General features: G+C 48.6%; 1 protein-coding gene across 9 annotated transcripts in view; it reads left to right on the top strand.

The window, feature by feature from the left end:
* RALGPS1 (Ral GEF with PH domain and SH3 binding motif 1) overlaps nucleotides 1-17,785 on the top strand; it is a 247,996-nt gene that overhangs the window by 28,853 nt on the left and 201,358 nt on the right. For 3 of the 9 annotated variants that reach the window (XM_081150874.1, XM_081150875.1, XM_081150871.1), the window contains exon 1: nucleotides 3,994-4,232. The exons of 2 other annotated variants lie outside the window; for them this stretch is intronic. The gene's annotated coding sequence lies outside the window, so the exon portion shown is untranslated. Of the gene's footprint in view, nucleotides 1-3,977; nucleotides 4,233-4,699; nucleotides 4,740-17,785 lie in introns of those variants that run through there. 4 more of the 9 variants (XM_081150868.1, XM_081150872.1, XM_081150870.1 and 1 more) reach the window with 4 other exon arrangements.

The following is a 17,785-nucleotide window of genomic DNA, read 5'->3' as shown; positions in this document are numbered from 1 at the left end:
CTCAAATGTTTTGCTTGTCTGTGAATGACCTTGAAATTGCTGTGAGTATTAATTTTTGGATTACAAATAAATTTTAGTGGTGGGCTCATTTGTAAATACGGAAACCATGAATGATGCCGATCCACTGTAGGTCCATTTCAGCATGCCCACTGCTAACATCTGCCAGGGCAACTCAGGTATTTCCACTTCACTGAGAATTGGCCATTGTTTTTTTGTTTGTTTTTTTGCCAGGCTTCTAAGAGCTACTCCAGTAGCTGGGGTCCTAGCTGGGGTGTCAAACCCCGTGTCATGAGAAAGTGTCCCCAAGTCAATGAGCCCTTGCTTATCTAGTCCTATATTCCCACTTCCTTGATCAAGCACCAACAAAATTCAATCCCAGGGTTACTGCCCTAGCTTCTGCCAGGGCACGCTGGCTAATTCTGGCATTCTTCAGGTATATAGTCTGTTTCTTTCCATATCGGTCCCAGGGCACACCCAGCCAGGTTATGTTGGGATTTAACCCTAGCTACCAGCCTGGCAGCCTGGAGAGAGGTGGGGACCGCACCCAAGGCAGGGGCACCTGTTATCTGTGGGAAAGGGCTTCCGTAGCACCTGCCAGCACAGTAGTGGCTCCAGTTCTTATGAAGGGAAGGTGTACTAGCTTGACAAGTCTGGAGGGTTTTGGGGTGCGTGTGTGTTGCAGAGCCAACATCCTCAGGAACACCCATCCGGATGCCCCCATCCCATGTTCTAGGATCCTAGGTTTTCCCCACCAGGGCCCTGACATTCACCCCAACAGACTTGCCTTGGCTGAGCATTCAGACATCTCTGGAGCTTTAGACTCTAACAATTAGATCTTCAGTCTGCCGCTCAGTGTGTCTGTTCCTCCACTACCACAGGTGATCAGAGCCTCTTTGCAAGCTACCTCCACAGCTTTCTGGCTCTCATGCTTAGCCATTAACTGCTCCTTAACTGCCTGCAGTCTCTCAGCTGAAAACAGCCAACTAGATTATTTAAAAAAATATATATATAGTTTATTGATTTTTATAGACAGAGAAAGGGAGAGGAGAGAAACTTCAATGTGAGAGCATAACATCTATTGGCTACCTCCTGCACGCCCCCTACAGGGGATGGACACTGGCCAGGGCCAGGGCACTTCCTCTGTCTTTATCGACATTGACCTCCCTATTTTTTGAAACACTGGCATCATAGCACCTACCACAGTATTCTCCTCCACAGGGACATTTTTGCAGATCACCACTAGCAAAATCTTTAGCATTTGAGCCACCACCTTGTTCCAGGGACTATTCGTTCCACCAGGAGAGCAGCCAGTTTGCCTGCTGGGCAGTGGGTGAGCCAGTCCTAATTTCCCTGACCACTCCTGGTACTTTTTGTGCCAGTCCAGGTTCACCAAGAAGCAGATGCCAACACAGGATTCAACATGCGAGGATTTTATTAAGGGAAATGGTCAGGGAGCTGAGAAGGTTGAGAGAGCCACCAGACTGATGCAAACCTGACGCCAAGTGAAGGAGAGGGGGAAGGCAGTGTGTGGAAACAGCCTGTACCACCGTGGCTCATAAGGGAGTTCAGCAGGACTCCTGGGCAGCCCTTGAGCTACAGGTGATAGTCAGAGGAGTCCCACTGTCACCCAGTGACTGGCCCACCTTAGAATCCCCACCACGCCTGGTATTGGGTGTGGCCCATGTGTAGTGTTGCCTCAGTGCAAACTCATTATTTGGTTTCAGAGATCAGCAGCAGCTGGGCCCTTAGTCAGATGAACTCTCACTATTTGGAGGTCTGCAAGGTGCATTTTCATGGCCATTAGAGGACTCAATCACTTTCTCAGGAGAACCCTACAAGGTAGGCACTCTGAATGTTACCTTCTTACAACTGAGAAAACTGAGGCTTAGGGAGGTTTGGACACTTGTCTAAGGCCACAGAGCTGGAAAGTGGCAAAGCCAGCATTATTTCCAGGAACTGACAAAATGGAAAATTTCATTCTCAACTCCTGATCTTCCAGTCTCCTCCAGCTGCCCATGTTGATGGCTTACCTTGGGGGCACCGCACCATTGCCAGTTATCGGTACCCCAGTGACGGTGTTCTTTTATATATCTTCTCCTCTGTCTCCCGATGCCCCCAGGGCCTGCAGGAGCACTACATTCTAGAATCCTTGTTGCACTCGGGGGCTTGATGGCCTCTGAGCAGAAGCTGTCTCCTGGGCACCAGGACAGGGTGGGTTGTGCCTCTGTATTAGTCATCTATTGCTATGTAACAGTTTTATCACAAACTTAGCGGCTTAAAACAACACACACTTATTATCTCAGTTTCTGTGGGTCAAGAGTCTGGCACAGCTTAGCTGGGCCCTCTGACTCAGGATCTCACAAAGCTGTAATCCAGGTTTTGGCCAAAGATGCAGTCTCATCTGAGGCTAGAAGGGAAGGATCCGTGTCTGAACTCACATGATTGTTGGCATCATTCGGCTCCTGCAGGCTGCTGCACCGAGGACCCGTTTCTCGCTGGCCGTGGGCCAGAGACTCCTTACTGAGTGATCTTCTCCACAGAGCAGCTCACTACATGGCAGCTGGCTTCTTCAAGGCCAGCAAAAGAGAGCCTCCTAGCAAGATGGGTTATAATCTTATGTAACATAACCACACACATCCCAAAACCTTCTACACAGTGAAGAGGGTCACACAAGGCCACGGATATTACGAGGCAGGGATTACAGGGCTATCCTAGAGTCTATTTCCACGGCTTCCTTTGCTGATCAGCATCACTAATGAAAACAGCCCTCTGCACTGTCCCGAAGCTTGGCTCTCCATGAAGTACAAACCTATGCAGAGGCAGCTGGCCTGGGCGATCCCCCTCGGTGACTTCTCCAACTCTCCTCTCCTCCTGTGGTTCCAAAGATCCTTCCCCTCATTGCGAGCGGCTGAAACACATGAGATGCTGAGAGCCGGCCGGCTCCGCCAGCACATCACGCGTTAACAGTGGGCGACAGTTCATTATCTTCTTTGATGATGATTCTTTTTATTTTTTTAAATAATGGCAGAAAAATTCCTCAGAGATCCCCGAAGACTTAGAAATGGCTTAATTTCTACTGATTTTCTTTTCTTTCTTGCTTGTTTCTCTCTCTCTTTTTTTTCTTTCATCGGCGTTGGGAAGCACAGTTAACCAAATCTTTCTATACTCTGATGTTATTGCAAGGTGAATTTGAAAATTGTTTAAATGACATTTTACTTGTCTGTGTGTCCGAGAATCATTCAGAGGAAGGCAGGGCACAGGGCCTCCCTTCAGTGGGGGGCAGAACAGAGGTATGGTTGTGTCTATGTGTGTGTGTTTCTGGATTTCCAAGGCTTCACAGGCCTGGCTTCCACTGTTTGCAACTTACGATCTCTGCGACTTTAAACAAATCGCTTAACCTCTCTGTTCGCCTCATTGCACCCGGCACCGAGTAAGGGATCCGGGAGCAAGGAGATAAGAGACAGGCTCATTTCCCAGCCTTGCACCCCTGTGGTTTTGGGCAAGTCCCTTTGCCTTGTGGGGCCTTATTTCGCCCAGCTGTAAAGTAAATGGGTTGGACTCCAGGCTCCTTGAGGTTTCTTATGGCTCTGACGTTCTGTGCCCTGTGCCTACCTCTGAGTTTCAAAGAATGGGCATTAAGGTAATGTCTCTCACAAAACCATGTTTTGTTGAAATCGGTAAATCCTAGGCAGGGATTTTAGGGGAAATTGCTTGAGACCTGGGATGATGTGTGGGGTACGAGATGCGATGCTATTTCTAGGAAGGCGATGGGCGTGGCGGGGCGCTGACGGGGAGCGGGCAGCGCAGCATCCTCGCAGGCTGACAGAACGTCCGCGGGCTGGAGCAGAGGCCGAGTCCGGGGAGGACCGCGGCCGCAGCGGCTGCGCACTGGCGCGCCCAGCCGGCTGATTTGCGTGTCTCCGCCTTTACAACCTGCTGATTGGGGGAGCTGGTCGAGAGCTGCCTACGGATTGGCTGGGCGACCCGCCGCTCAGGTCCAGGAGCGGACGGTTTCTACTGCGGCTGGGCACCGGCTCCGCTCCCGCGTCGGCCTGCGCTCCAGCTGCGCTCGGCCCGGCCCCGGCCCGGCCCGGCCCGGCCCCGGCCTCTGAGCGAAGGCGCCGCTGCCGCCTGGGCTGCCCCTAGGGCCATGAGGAGGCGGCGGCAGCCACTGCGGCCCGCGTCAAGGTGACCGGCCGGGACTGCGGCGGCAGCGGCAGCGAGAGCGGGCGGTGAGAAGAGCGGCCCGTGGGGCGGGGCGGGGCCCTGAGGGCCGGGCTGGAGGGAGCTGCAGGTGCGGGAGGCGGGACCCGGAGGGGCCGCTGGGCCGGGAGGGGCCTCGAGGCGGGAGGCGGGCCTGGGGGTGGGGGTTGTGTGGGGCGGGTTTACAGGGGCGGGGGCCGGGCCGGGGGACCTTCTTTGCGCCTGTTCGCCGGGGCCTTGGTTTGAAGGGCAGCGGGTGTGGGGATGGGGGTGGGGCAGGGCCGCAGGTGCGGGGATCGGGGCTGGCGGGGCTGTTCAGCGGGGTCGAGGGGCCGCAGATGCGGGGGCCCGGCCTGGTGGGACCGCAGGTTTGCCAGTGGGAGGTGGCTGCGAGGTGAGGCCGGAGCTGCGGGAGAGCTAGTGCCTGAGGAAACCACAGGTGCAAGGGGCGGGGCAGGGAGCCCCGCGGGCGCGGGGGGCGGGGCCCTGAGTGGTTGCTGGTCCGGAAGCGGGGCCCCGGTGAGGAGCGGGCAGAGGTGAGTGGTCGCCCGAGAAGGGGGTGCCGCCTTCTCCGCTCTCCAGCAGGGTTTGGGTGGAAGGAGGAGTTTTGGGCTCTCTGAGGATTCTGGAGGCTTCGAGGGTTGCCGCTGGTCCAGAAGGGCCGGCCAGGCCCTCCTGTGCTGCTCGTGAGGCGGACTTGGGGCTCAGCTGTCCTGGTTACTAGGCTGGCGGCTTCCCCTGTGCCACACGTGTCTTAAGTGCGACGTGCCAGTTTTCACCTCTCAGGGACTTTTCCTGTGGCTGCTGGAGGGGCTATGCCTAGATTGGAGGGCGCTTGGCTTTCATTCGATGATCAGCTGTTGAGAAATGTGTGTGCTTGAAGACCAGGTAGTGTGAAGCTTGAAGGGTCCTGGCTTGCTGGCTCCCGAGACCAGAAGCTGCTGCAAATCTTAAAAGGGGTAGTCTCCAAAAGCCCGAAATGGGAGCCTGGTTAGGGGGAAGAACAGGGATGAGGGTTCAGAAGCTTTTTCTCTGTGTTATCTTGGAGAGTCTTTTACTCCTTTGCACAACGAGCATCATGGTACCTGCCTTGTGTGCTTCCCAGAGGCCTTGTGAGGAACCTTGCTTACTGATCACTTCCTTGTGAAGCTATGAGTCTCTCTTGTCTGTGTTGATGGGCAGGCTGGATTCCGAACTGGGGGTCTAAAGAGGAGGAGATATATCTAAGAGGAGGAGATATATCTAAGAGGAGGAGATTTCTAGATTATTTTCTTGTTTGAGTTTGGGATGAGGCTTGTGGCAGGAAGTCCCCAAAAGACTCATTCCTGTCTCGGATGGTGACTGCGCCTCCCTCTGAGGTTCTGAGGGAGCTGTGGCAGGATACAAGGGGAGAAGGAATTCAGAGGAACATTTCATTGTTTGCTGACCTTTAGAACTCAACCCCAGTGAGGACTCTGAACTGGAGCATGAGGCTTAGGCTTGAACCTTATGGAATTCCACCCCCTGCCCTGAGTCAGGTACAAACCCTGACAACCACACTAAACAAAGGGGAATGCCAGACTTCATTAGTTTCCTACAGGGGCAGGGAGAAGAAAGGAAGGTGATGGGGCTCCCTCCTATTTAGAAGAGTGTCCCGTACCCATGTGTGTGACCTTTTATTGTGCAGTGCCTTTATTCTCTAGCAGTTAGACCAGTCCGAACTGTGATTCCTCCTGCCTGTGTTGCATGGACAGAAGAGAAGGCAGGAGGTGGCTTCTCTTACTACCACCAGTTTTGTGGTGGTGACCCAGTGGTGTTGTGGGGATGACATCTCAGGGCTGGATCCTTACTCTGGCCTGTATTCATGTGGCTTGTACCCATTGAGTCTAGAAGCAGCATGTATGAATTGTCCTATCCTGTCCTGGCAGAAACTATGTAAATGGCTCTCAGAGATTGCTGCCCTTTGGATAACCATCATATTCTGTGAGTTAAAAGGAAAGCCCAAACTTGGTGGCACACAAGAGCTAGACATGTATTGGATAGCCTTTTTGGTTGTTATTGGAGTGACAGTAACCAGGGTTGAGAGAGAAATTTCATAAATGGAAAAGACGGCATCTGAGGCTCTCTGTGACATAGCCCAGTCTACCTTTCTACATTGATTTTTCTTTTTTTTCTTTTTAAAAAATATATCTTTATTGATTTCAAAGAGAGGAAAGGAGAGGGAGAGAGAGAGATAGAAACATCAATGATGAGAGAGTTATTGATCGGTTGCCTCCTGCACGCCCCCAACTGGGGATCGAGCCTGCAACCTGGGCATGTGCCCTGACCGGGAATCGAACCTGATTGCCTGGATCCTAGGTTGACTCTCAACCGCTGAATCACGCCCGGCCAGGCGATTTTTCTTTTCAGTGTAGAGGGTAGGACTTCTGGCTTGGAAGTCAGACAGGTCTGCATTTGAAGCCCCATGCACCAGTTTCTTAGCTTTTCAGAGTTTTGGTTTCCTTATTCATAAAACGAGGATAACTATGCCCACCTTGAGAGCTAATTATGAAGAACAGATCAGACAGATATGAGAAAGCACCTGATATATTAGGCACTTATATATATTAGGGTCTGTTTCTGCCCCTCCCTGCTTGCCCATCTTTCAACACAACTGGACAGCATGTAGCATAGAAGTACTGGTGATTCTGAGGCTTTCACTTCTTATGTAACTTTGGTCCAATCCCTTCCCCTCCGCAGGCCTGGGTTTTCTTAGCTGAGTGAGAATGGTGTTGGGCTATGTGGACATCATGAGTGGTCCGAGCTCTGGCATTCTGATTAGCATGCCCTCGATTTTGATATCCATTCCACCCCCACTCCTGTGATGTTTACTCAGTAGTGGTTGGCATTCATTGTTTAGATGAATAATTAGAGACAGCCCTGTTCTCCTCCAGGAAAGAAATGGCTTTGGGCTCAGTGCATAGTAGAGCAGAGGGTTATCCATGTATTGGCTTCAAGGCAGAAGACAGAGAAAGGAAAGGGATTTGCCCACTAGTAATTGAAAACTGATTTTTTCCCCCCTTTTTTCATGTCTTTATTTGATTTCAGAGAGAGGAAGGGGAGAGAGAGAGAGAGAGAGAGAAACATTCATGATGAGAGTCATTGATCGGCTGCCACCTGCACGTCCCTTGCTGAGGATAGAGCCCATAAGCCAGGCATGTGCCCTGACCGGGAATTGAACCTTGATACCTTGATCAGGAGATGCTCCACCTCCTCTTGATAGGTCGATGCTCCACTGCTGAGCAATGCTGGCCAGGGGAAAATGGATTTTTCATTCACATATGATTCACAGTTCAGCTCTGTCACTTCTTACTTGAGACAATTCACCAAATCTTTCTGTATTTTAGTTTTCTTATGTGTAAAATGGATGATGATAATAGGATCTGCCCCTGGGGGTTTTGTGTAGAGGAAATGAGACCATACAGGCAAGTACTTGCATCAGTAGCAGGTGGTAGTAGATGCTCAAGAAGGGGTAGCTGGTATGTTATTAATAATCTAAAGTTGACTCTTTTATTCTTTGTCAGCAGATATTTACTTGGCAGTTGATGGTGAGCCATGGAGAATGCCCAAGTCCTTGCCCTTGAGATGCTCACATACTATGCAGGGATACAGGCACACAAGTCACTGATGACAAAACAGTATGGTGGGCCTGATGGTGGGGAAGTGCCCAGTATGGAGGCAGGAAACAATGACTTCTCCCTGGATGATCTGAGAATGGTTTCCCAGCTCAAATTTTCCCTCTTTTGTGAAACCTCCATTCTAGGCACAAGTGACTATTCCCATTTGTGCTCCCTTTTCTTTCATTGTGTATACATCTTAATGGGAGCATTATTGCATGTATATTACTGCACAGGGAGTCTCCTATTTGCATCGTTGCTGAGTCTGCAGGTTAGGCTTTTGGTGGACATTGTGATGGTTGGACATTGTGGTGGACATTGCTCAGACAAGTCATGCCACCAAATGTTGGCAAACTCTTATCAATAAGGCATCAGGTCTCTGGTGAAATCCAGACTCTGGACTCTGTTACTTCATTCCGCAAGTATGTGAGTGCTGACTGAGACAGGCATGTGCTGTGCCATATACCAGCTGTAGACTTTGGGTATGGCTGGATGCTGGGCCTGTGGAGATGAAGGAGCTCCATCTTGTCCTTGTGGAGCTGCTGGGCGATAGGTGGAGGAATCACATACAGACTAGGTGATTGGATGTGATGGAGGACCTCAGTGAAGCGGCCAAGCAGATTCAGACTCCGGAGCCAGGCAGACCTGGGTTCAAACCCTAGCTCTTCCACCCACAGCCTCTGTGACCTTGGGCAAGTGTGCTCTCCACTCTGAGTCTCAGTTACCTAATTTGGTTGCTGTTGAAGATTCAGTGAAATAATGCAGTGGAATGTTTAGCATAGTCCCTGACAGGAAGCCGATGCTTACAGTGTTCACTGTTGTTCTAATTATGCTCAGTGCTATGGGAACAGCAAGAAACACCTCTTTGGCTGTTTTCTCTGGGTTCTAGTATAGGAGTAATGGTGCTATTTGGGTGGTAAAGGTGAAGGCGAAGGATAAGGTACCCAAGAAACCAGCTCTGAAGTCACAAAGTGCTTGAGGAGTCCATGAAACATTCCTCAGGGGCCCTTTTGGGCCAGGGCCATGGGTTTGTTTACAAGTATTTCCTCCTCCTTTGCACAAGCCCTTCTCAAAGGTAATTTCCCAGCACCACTAGGAGCAATCACCTGCACCGATCAATATCAGGACTTTTCCCTGTGGGGAGACAAGTCAGGCTTGTCTTATCTGCACTTATGAGGAAAACGGAGAGCATGAAGACCCAGAACAACAAATCCTTCCACAGTTTCAAGTCCATTGTGTTCTTTTTTTTTTTGGTATGCTTTTATTGATTTCAGAGAGGAAGGGAGGAGAGAGAAACCTCAATGATGAGAATCATCATGGACTTGCTGCCTCCTGCACACCCCCTGCTGGGGAACTAGTTCGAAATCCTGGGCATGTGCCCTGACCAGGAATCCAACCATGACCTCCATGTTCATAGGTCGTCGATCGACCGCTGAGCTACACTAGCTGGGCTGTGTTCTTTGCAGGAGATTTATCTCCTGAGCATCAGAGAGTCAGATAGGGCAGCACTGAAAGCACAGACTTTGAAGTCAGGATGATGTGGGCTCTTGTTCTGACTCCACCACTCACACGCCCTGTGGTGTCAGGCAGGTAACCACTCCTGTTTCCTCACAAGTACAGAAAGTGTGATGGTATTTACCTCCTTATGGTTCTCACAGGGCTCAAGGAGGTGCTGTGGAACAGGACTTAGCATAGTGCTCTCACACCATGAGCACCTGGTAAATGCGAGCTAGAACAACGTTTTCTTTTAATCACTGTTAGAGGCTTTTCGGATGCCCTGTGGAGGGTGGAAGGCAGAACTCAGCCTGTGTTGGGAGTGCAGATACAAACCCACGACAGCTGTAGGGTTCCAGTGAGGGAGAGGACACAGTCACCTTGAGGGTGGGCCCCCTCTCAGGCCAGTTCAGGAACTGAAGGCTGGTGTACCCAATTCCTTCTTTTTTATTTTTCTGTGATTCCATGTAAATAATGGGTCTTCAATAGGAACTAATACAACATTACAATTTCCCTCTTTAGAATTTAAATATTTTTATTATAAGGTTTTATTTTAAGTTTAAGACAATTACTTGAGTAATCAGAAGACAAATTAAATGCATAATTTCAACAAAGATTTCTTTATGATCATCTTATTGGAGATGAAAGGAAGAATAATGAACATAATTAAGTTTGTGTTTATTGGATATAATAATTCATACTCACTCTTGTATAAGCCTGATAACTAGGTCATGGGAAATCTGCACTTTTGGTACATTTCTGAGTAATTAAATATTTATGGGGAACGAGTTAATAAATTCGGGAGAATTTGCTGTGTCTCTTTTTGTGGCCATAAAGTCTGTTATATGGAATTAGTGAATTTCACTGTTTTAAAATGTTTATTATTTTGTGTCCTTTCTGTGGCTGTGCCTTGTTGTTTTGTTCCTCTAGGCACCATTTCTTCAATACTTTGTCCACTAGCACTTGTAGATTGTTTCTCCTTTAGGTCCTCACAACACCCTGCTGTAGCAGGTGACACTGGATGACCAACAGCAACTTCCTTGTGACTCCCCTGCTGGGCTCTGCAGAGTAAGAGTCTGCATTTGTTCCTCCTGCCCTGATGATCTGAGTATGTCATTCCCTCTACTTAAAACCCTTCAGTGGTTTCCAATTTCTCTTAGAAAAAAGACCAAATTGTTAGTATGGCCTGCAGGGTGTAACAGTGTGCTCTTCAGTGTAACTGTTGGTGATGTTTGTCTCCTCTGGTGCAGTATGATGCAGTCCCATCAGATCATGGACTGTGGCTGCCTTGCTCACCACCAGGTCCTCAATGCCTGGCAGACAGCATCTGGCCCATAGTAGGTGCTCCATAATGAAGTGAATGCCCAGGGACTAATTAAAAATGAGAAGATTGTTGGATCTGAGGTCCCTTCATTATAAAATATCTCAACACATTACAAAGTCTCTTGACTCCTGAATTTTCATCCTCATATTGATTCTGCATGGTAGGTGGGGGCAGGCTTTGACATGCAGAGGAGAAAATGGAAGCTCAGAGAATTTAAATGGTCTAAGGTGTAGCTATGGGGGAAGTTGAGTGCACCTCACCTGCCTTTTCTCAATCCCTAGGCTGCCTCAAGGTGGGGTTTCTAACATACAATGGAGGAGACACAGGTGCAGTAAGGAAACAGGGATTCATTGAAAAGAGGTATTTGTAATTTCTCTTGGTTTTAATTATTTTAAATCCTGATTATTGAATTCGAGGAGTTAAGTTCAACTTGGAGTGATGGGTTTAAGGCCTGGTTTCATTCTAGGGACCAGGAAACCCTGATCTTTCTTGTAAATGGCTTAAGTATAGTAATCATTGATGCTGATTGGTTGATAACCAACTAAGATTAGAATTTGTTCTTATTGGGAAGCTTTTTGATAAAATTAGAAGTTACTTGCTGATTGACATGTAGCATTCTTTTGCTGTTTTCAAAAGATGCTGGTTGCTTCAGTTAGTTTATTTCTGTACTTTATCTCTGGGTATACATGCTACTAGGCTGTTTTGCATTGAAATTGAACATTGCTGTGGCCTTTGTGCTCATCAGATATAGTGCTAGTCCATCCTCAAGGTTAGAGGTCACTGAGTCCACTCTGCCCACTTTTCAGATGAACATGGGGACTTTGCCAGGGTTTTATACTCAGTTGTCCTGATTCCCCCCCAGGAACACCCATGGACTTTAGCACATCCATTTGCATATTGCAGTTTCTCAACAGCTCATGGAACGTTGCTTATAGACCATGTCCATGAAGAAGCATTTCTCACCGATGAAACCTCTGTGTCAAAGTCCTTTGTTGAACCCTTGGTGTGACTACATGGGAACAGGAACTAAGACCTGGCTTAGTGCAGAGTTTGGCTGAGAAAAGGGAATGCCTCTGGAGGTCTGTTAGCAATACACATACTGATCTCAGTGGCTTTATCATGGTATTATGGGCTCCTTAAGAGATGAGAGATTCTTGAAACTTAGTTTTATCAATATTGCCAGTATACTTGTGGAACAGAGAAAGCAACCTGTTATTACAGAAGGATCACTGAATGTGAAGCCAGAATGCCAGGTGTGCCAGTTTGCTCTGACACCCGCTTCCCAAGCAAACAGGAATATGCCCCGTGTGTGTGCATTGTTTCTTCAGTAGGAAAGCCCCAATTTTAAGATCCAAGATTGCTTTGCGAGGGTTGAGTCAGAGTAAAGAGAGATGGATGATGTTAAATTATTGTACCATTAATCAAAGGCAACCCTATTCCTTGTCCCTCCCTGTCTTCAGACCTACCTGCCTGCCAGACCATCTGTCCGTCCATCCATCCACTCATCCACCCACCCATCTACCCATTCACCCAGTTCTTGTTCAGGACCTGTTGAGCACCAGCACTGTGCTGACTCTGGGGCCACAGGAGAGGAAAAAGACAAGTCTAGTCCTTGCTCTCTCTTAGCTTACAGTCTAGTAGCAGAGTTAAATAAGTGTAAATATAATAACAAGTATGTGAAAAGTTAATTACAGTACCGATGGCTACAAAAGAGAACGAGGTGCTTAGAGAACGAGGTGGTCTTACCTGGCTCGGTGGGTCAGAAAGCCTCTCAGAGGAAGGTAGGTTGAAGTTAGCCAGGTGAAGAGGTGGCAGGCGTATCTGCCATGGTCCTGGCTGGTGCAAGGGTCTGGTGAATTCAAGAAGTAACAGTCAGCCAGTGTGGCTGGGGCTCCAAGTACAAGGGAGACACTATAGTGTCCATGGCCTGGTGGTCATGACATTGTTTTCCTGACCTGTGCTGGAAATCCTGACAAATCCTACAGTTGCTGACTCTTCTTCAAAACCCCCATCTAGCACCAGAGCATTACTGGAACGTTACTGCCATGGTTTCCAAGATAGCAGTTGGACTTATTTCTGTCACTTTAAAGATTGGTTGTTTCCTATGCTCCTCCAGGGGATGGAAGATACCTTGACCTTATTAGTGGTTTTCATTCATGAAGGAAACATTTACTGAGCATGTAACTGTCTTGATTCCTTGCCCTCAGGAGCCCACAGACCTGACAGGAGTGAATAAATGATGATGATGCTTCGTCAGGGGTGGTAAGTGGTGGAAATGGAAGCTTATGGGACCGAATCAGAATCACAGGATGGTAAAGGTAGATTTTCATTTTCCCAGGTGAAGGAGAACATAGGCAGAGAAACCGCAAGAGAGACCATGTGTGTCTCAAGTGAGCTGTGCGGTGTTGCTGGAGTGTGAGGCTCATGGTGAAGGAGGGACAAGCGGAGGGAGATGAGGTTGGAAAAGTGGTTTGGGGTCAGTACTTGGGGACTTGCAGGCAGTGCTTAGGAGTTCAGATGTTATTCTGTGGTGAGTGGAGAACGTTCTGGAGTTACAGGAGGAGAGAAATACCATCAGTTATCCTGGGAGAAAATGGGTAGTGTGGGAGGAGACTGGAGTTTGGTAGATGAGTAAGGGGGCTGTTGCGTCTGAACTTGGCCACGGGAATGGAGAAGGAACAGGTAGGTTTCCGGGAAACCGAGGTAGAGGCCCCTCTCCTTGGAGATCTAGTGTATGGGAGGGAGGGCAATATCCATGTCTCTCACCAGTGAGGTGAGGTGCTGGGCCAGTCACAGAGATAAGGGACAGAAAAGGAGCATTGAATTGGCAGGAGGCCATTTTGAGTTTGGGGTGCCTGTGGGACAGCATTCGGCAGCTGGCCTGCTAGTCTGGAGTTCGGAGAGAGGGCTGGGCTAGCGTGGTGGCTCTCACTCTTTGGAGCATCAGAATCCTATTGTGTTTGGGGGAGAGGCTGGCCATCTGCATGTTGAAGAGTTTTCACAGATGGTTCCAATGCCCTTGCTGGTCTAGAGTGAGACTTGGGGTCACCCTTTTCAGATGGCCCCTGAAGTGGTAGGAGAGATAATGGGTTACTCAGGAAGGTTCTGTGTAGTGAGCGGAGGATCCTGGCTGCACTGCCGGGAAGCCCCGGCATGAGGGGTGCAACACAGTGGGAGAGCCAGAGAAGAAGCCAGAGGAGTGGTCGGTGAGGAAGGAGGAAGATGGTGTTGAAACTGGTGTGAGGATCCCATCAGCTCTCTGCCTGCAGGGCCTCCATCCCTGCCCCTGAAGCTGAGTGTTCAGTGCCGCACGTTGAAAGTCTTGTTTTCACTGATGTCACCCAGTCTCACATGAGAGAGGTCCTTCTAGCTACCTTTACTTCTGTGTGTAAGAGACTCTGAGGGAGGCTCTAAACTCTATTTTGCCTCCCTTAGAACCTTCTCAAGCAATCCACTCACATCTTCTGTTGGCAGTCCTTTGGACCAAAACCTGTCTCCTGAAGCAGGAAAGCTGGGGTCCAATTTAACATTCTGGGGTTCTGCAGCCTTGGTGGGAAAGGCGTATGTCTAGATCCTAAGAAAGGCAGCTGGCAGAACTGTTGGAGGAAATTCTGGGAAGATGATAAACCCATTCAGCCTGGACTAATGTAGTGTGGGAGCCCTGTCACTTGGGAGTGCATTGTTGGTCCCCTATGTATCCTGAGCTTGGGTAGCAGGGAAGAGCCTGCTGTAGAATTTCCAGAACTTACAGGTGGGGTCTCAGAGGTAGAGTACATGAGATCTACCCAGACTGCTGGTGGAGGCAAGATCTTAAATTTGGTAAAAGTAGAAATTTCCCTGGTAGACTGAGTCCCCCTAAATGACTGACTGAGATCTACTTACAGAACCCAGCAAAGAGCCTTTAATCTGAGAAAGCCAATGGGAAACTGGTCTGTGATCCAACAGAGGTTTTGTATTACCCAGTACTCAAAGACCTAGGAGTGTAGGACAGAGGCAGAGACAGGATTGTCTCTGACCCTGGTGCTGAAAGCCACAGATGAGGAGTACTAAGAAAGGATCAGAGTTAACTCCAGGGAAGTAGCTGTCTTTAATACCAGAGCCAGCCACCCTGGTATGAAGCCATTTGCTCCTCAGGGAAAGAAAAAGAAAAGAGATTAATGTTGGTGGAGTCAAGAGGCCCCAGTGCTTAGGCAGAGAGAAGGGAACAGATGGATAGATGGGAGCACATGTTCCAGTACAGAATGTTAAATGCTGTTGAGCTCTTGTGGAATAGAACATAAAAAAATGGTTCAGAACAGGGTGTAGACTTAGCTGGGTTTAAATCCTCTCTTTGCCTAAGGACTCATTACCCAAATGGCCTGGGTTAGGGTGGTCAGGACCCTGCATTTGTGGCATACCCAGTAAGACATGTTGGAGACTACGGAGCTAGAGACTGCAGAGGACTGAGGCTCTGAGCTGGTGGTTGGCAGAATTCAGTGGGATAATGTGTGTGGAGTGTGTGCCAATAGGAAGCTCTCAATCAGCGTTATCCCTTGTAATGTCTGTGGGCTGTGGAAAGACCAGCCCAGTGATGACATGGTTAGTTACCACAGTCTCTCTGCCTGGTTTTCAGTGTTAGACCAAATGTCCTGACCAAATGTCCTGAGGTTGACAGGATGCTGGGGAGACTGAAAGGGGGGGAAGCTAACTCTCAGTTCCTTCTACACATTTCATACCCACTATATCTCTTGGTCCTGTACTCTGCTCACTCTTGGTCAATTATTTATAACTCTCATATATAATCAAATGAAGTTATTTCTTGAGCTTAATATTCATGATTCACTTAATTTGAAATAAAGTACAGTAAGCCTTAAGAAATAGAGTATTACTTGTATATACATATATTTAGCAAAATTCTGGATAAGTAATTCCAGACTAATGAAACTTTATATGATGTATAAGAGTATCACAAAAATGTAGAGCTAAAGAATGTTTAAAGATTAGCTCAACTTTACAGTTTTATAGAAGAGGAAACTGAGGCAAGGGAAGTGAAGATGTTGACTAGAAAGTGGCTATGGTTGGTGGGTGACAGATGTGGTACTTGACCTTAGCCCATGGCCTGTCCAGGAGACCTTGAATCCATTAGGGTAAATAAAGGGGACAGAAGGGAATCCATCTGCACTGTTTTGGGGTAAATATCAGACCAGGGCTCATCTGTGCTCACTCAAGAATGAACAAATAGAATCACTAACTGAGAAGATCGGCAGCATAAAGGGAAATAAGGCATGCAAGGAACAGAGGAAGAGCAGGCTTTGGGGAAAAGTTTCCAGACCTTTGCTCACTAGACTGAAGTAAATTCAAACATCATCTTCTTTGTCCTCTCAGAGAAGTTATAGATGCTCTGAAAGATGAGATGATGAGTCAGTAGACTGAGATGCAAAGGGAGCTTGAGGGCTTACAGAACATAAGGAAACAAATCACACAATGACAGCATTTGAAATCAGTGGCACCACAGAGGGTCAAGGAGTCAAGAGGAGATCTATTGTGCATCGTAGAAGGGTCAGGAAAGCAATAGGAGACACCAAAAGTGGATGATGGACCAGATCGGAGACCAGAACAAGTGGAATAGAAGGAATCCTTAATTTTCCTGAACCAGGAAGAAAGAACAGGTTGTTTTCAAAGGGAAGAGACTCAGACTGTAGCTGGTCTTCCCATGTGCACCCTGGAGGCTCGAAGACAATGGATTGGTGTCTCCAGACAGTTGGAGGGGGCTGTAGTCCTCTGTATATCCAGCCAAGATGTCACTCATGGCTCATTGCAAAAGAAAGGCATTTAAAACATGTGAGGACATAGAACATAGCATTATCTATTAAACGTACCTGAGGAAAATACCCAGTGACGTTCTCGAGCTGAAGGACAAAGCAGAGCAGAGACATTGAAGGAGGAGGGAGGAAGGAGGAGGAGATGACCTAGCCTGTTTACAGCTGGATATGAGACAGCAGAGTGGGCGTGGCCACCAGGTGCTCCAGCAGCATTTTGGCACCTGTTCTAGTCTGTACATCTCTCCTTCCTTGACTGGAAGCCATGTCCAAGGGGCTGGATGGGGGAGGGGCTGGCAGAGGGGCTGCACACACTCATCACAGAACATGTTCCCCCACAGGCAGCGCCTGGGATTCTCAGTGGGTTGGGTGCCTTTAAGTGCCCCCTCCTTCCCTCACACCCAGCTTGTACATCCTGCTCCTCCCCTATGAGGGCAGTGGTCCTGACCACCTAGGAATGGATTGGAATGCAAGGGAATGGAGGGAAGCAAATGGAAAGCAAGGACCAGGCGTGATCTTCACATGGTTGATTACTGGTTGGGTGTGTTGAAGGCCAGTATTTAGGGAGCCTAGGAAGGGATCTGGGCTGGAGGGTTTATTAAAGCCAGTCTCACACACTCTTAGCTGAAACCCCTCAGGGGTGGGTCTACCTGGGTCCTGTCTGAACTGAACCTGAACCTGAGCCCAATGCATTAGCCCCAGGTGTTTGTACCACTTCTCCCTCCCCCTCTCTCCAGTACTGCAGGAGCACTTTCTGCCAGAGCACCTCTTCTTGAAGTTCTTTTGTGCAGTTTTTGAGCTTTTTTTTTTTTTTTTGGCAGCAAACCTGGTGGCTGGGGGTGCTGATGGGGTGGCTTAGGCATTGCAATCTTGCTCCGACCTTGCCCCTTTCTGTAGCAGGCCAGGGAAGTACATTCATTTTTATTCAGAATACAACACTATGCTGGGTGCGATGCTGGGAACTGGGAATAAAATAAATATGAGCCCTTACACTGTGCCATTCACTGTGATCAAACTCCATAGAGGTGGCCTCAATTCAAGAACTTAAGACATAAGCTCTTTGACAGGTGCCTGGCACCCACCGGTACTCCTGAGTGCCAGCTATGGCTGTTAGTTAATGCTCACGTGAGGTGAATACAGTCCCATATCCCCACTTTACAGAGAGGAAATTGAAGCTTAGAGGTGCTTGCCAGCCATCACGTAGGTGGTAGGTGGCAATGCCAGGATTCAAACCCAGAATTGTTGGACTCCCAAGTCCCATCTCTCGGTAAATGAGATAAGCATGACTCCTGGTTTAGCAGGGAGATACCCAGAGAAAGCAATTCTGTGTC

Source organism: Miniopterus schreibersii (assembly GCF_964146895.1).
Source record: "Miniopterus schreibersii genome assembly, chromosome: 11".
In the NCBI taxonomy this organism is placed as follows: Eukaryota; Metazoa; Chordata; class Mammalia; order Chiroptera; family Miniopteridae; genus Miniopterus; species Miniopterus schreibersii.
This window is presented reverse-complemented; position numbering and strand designations above follow the sequence as displayed.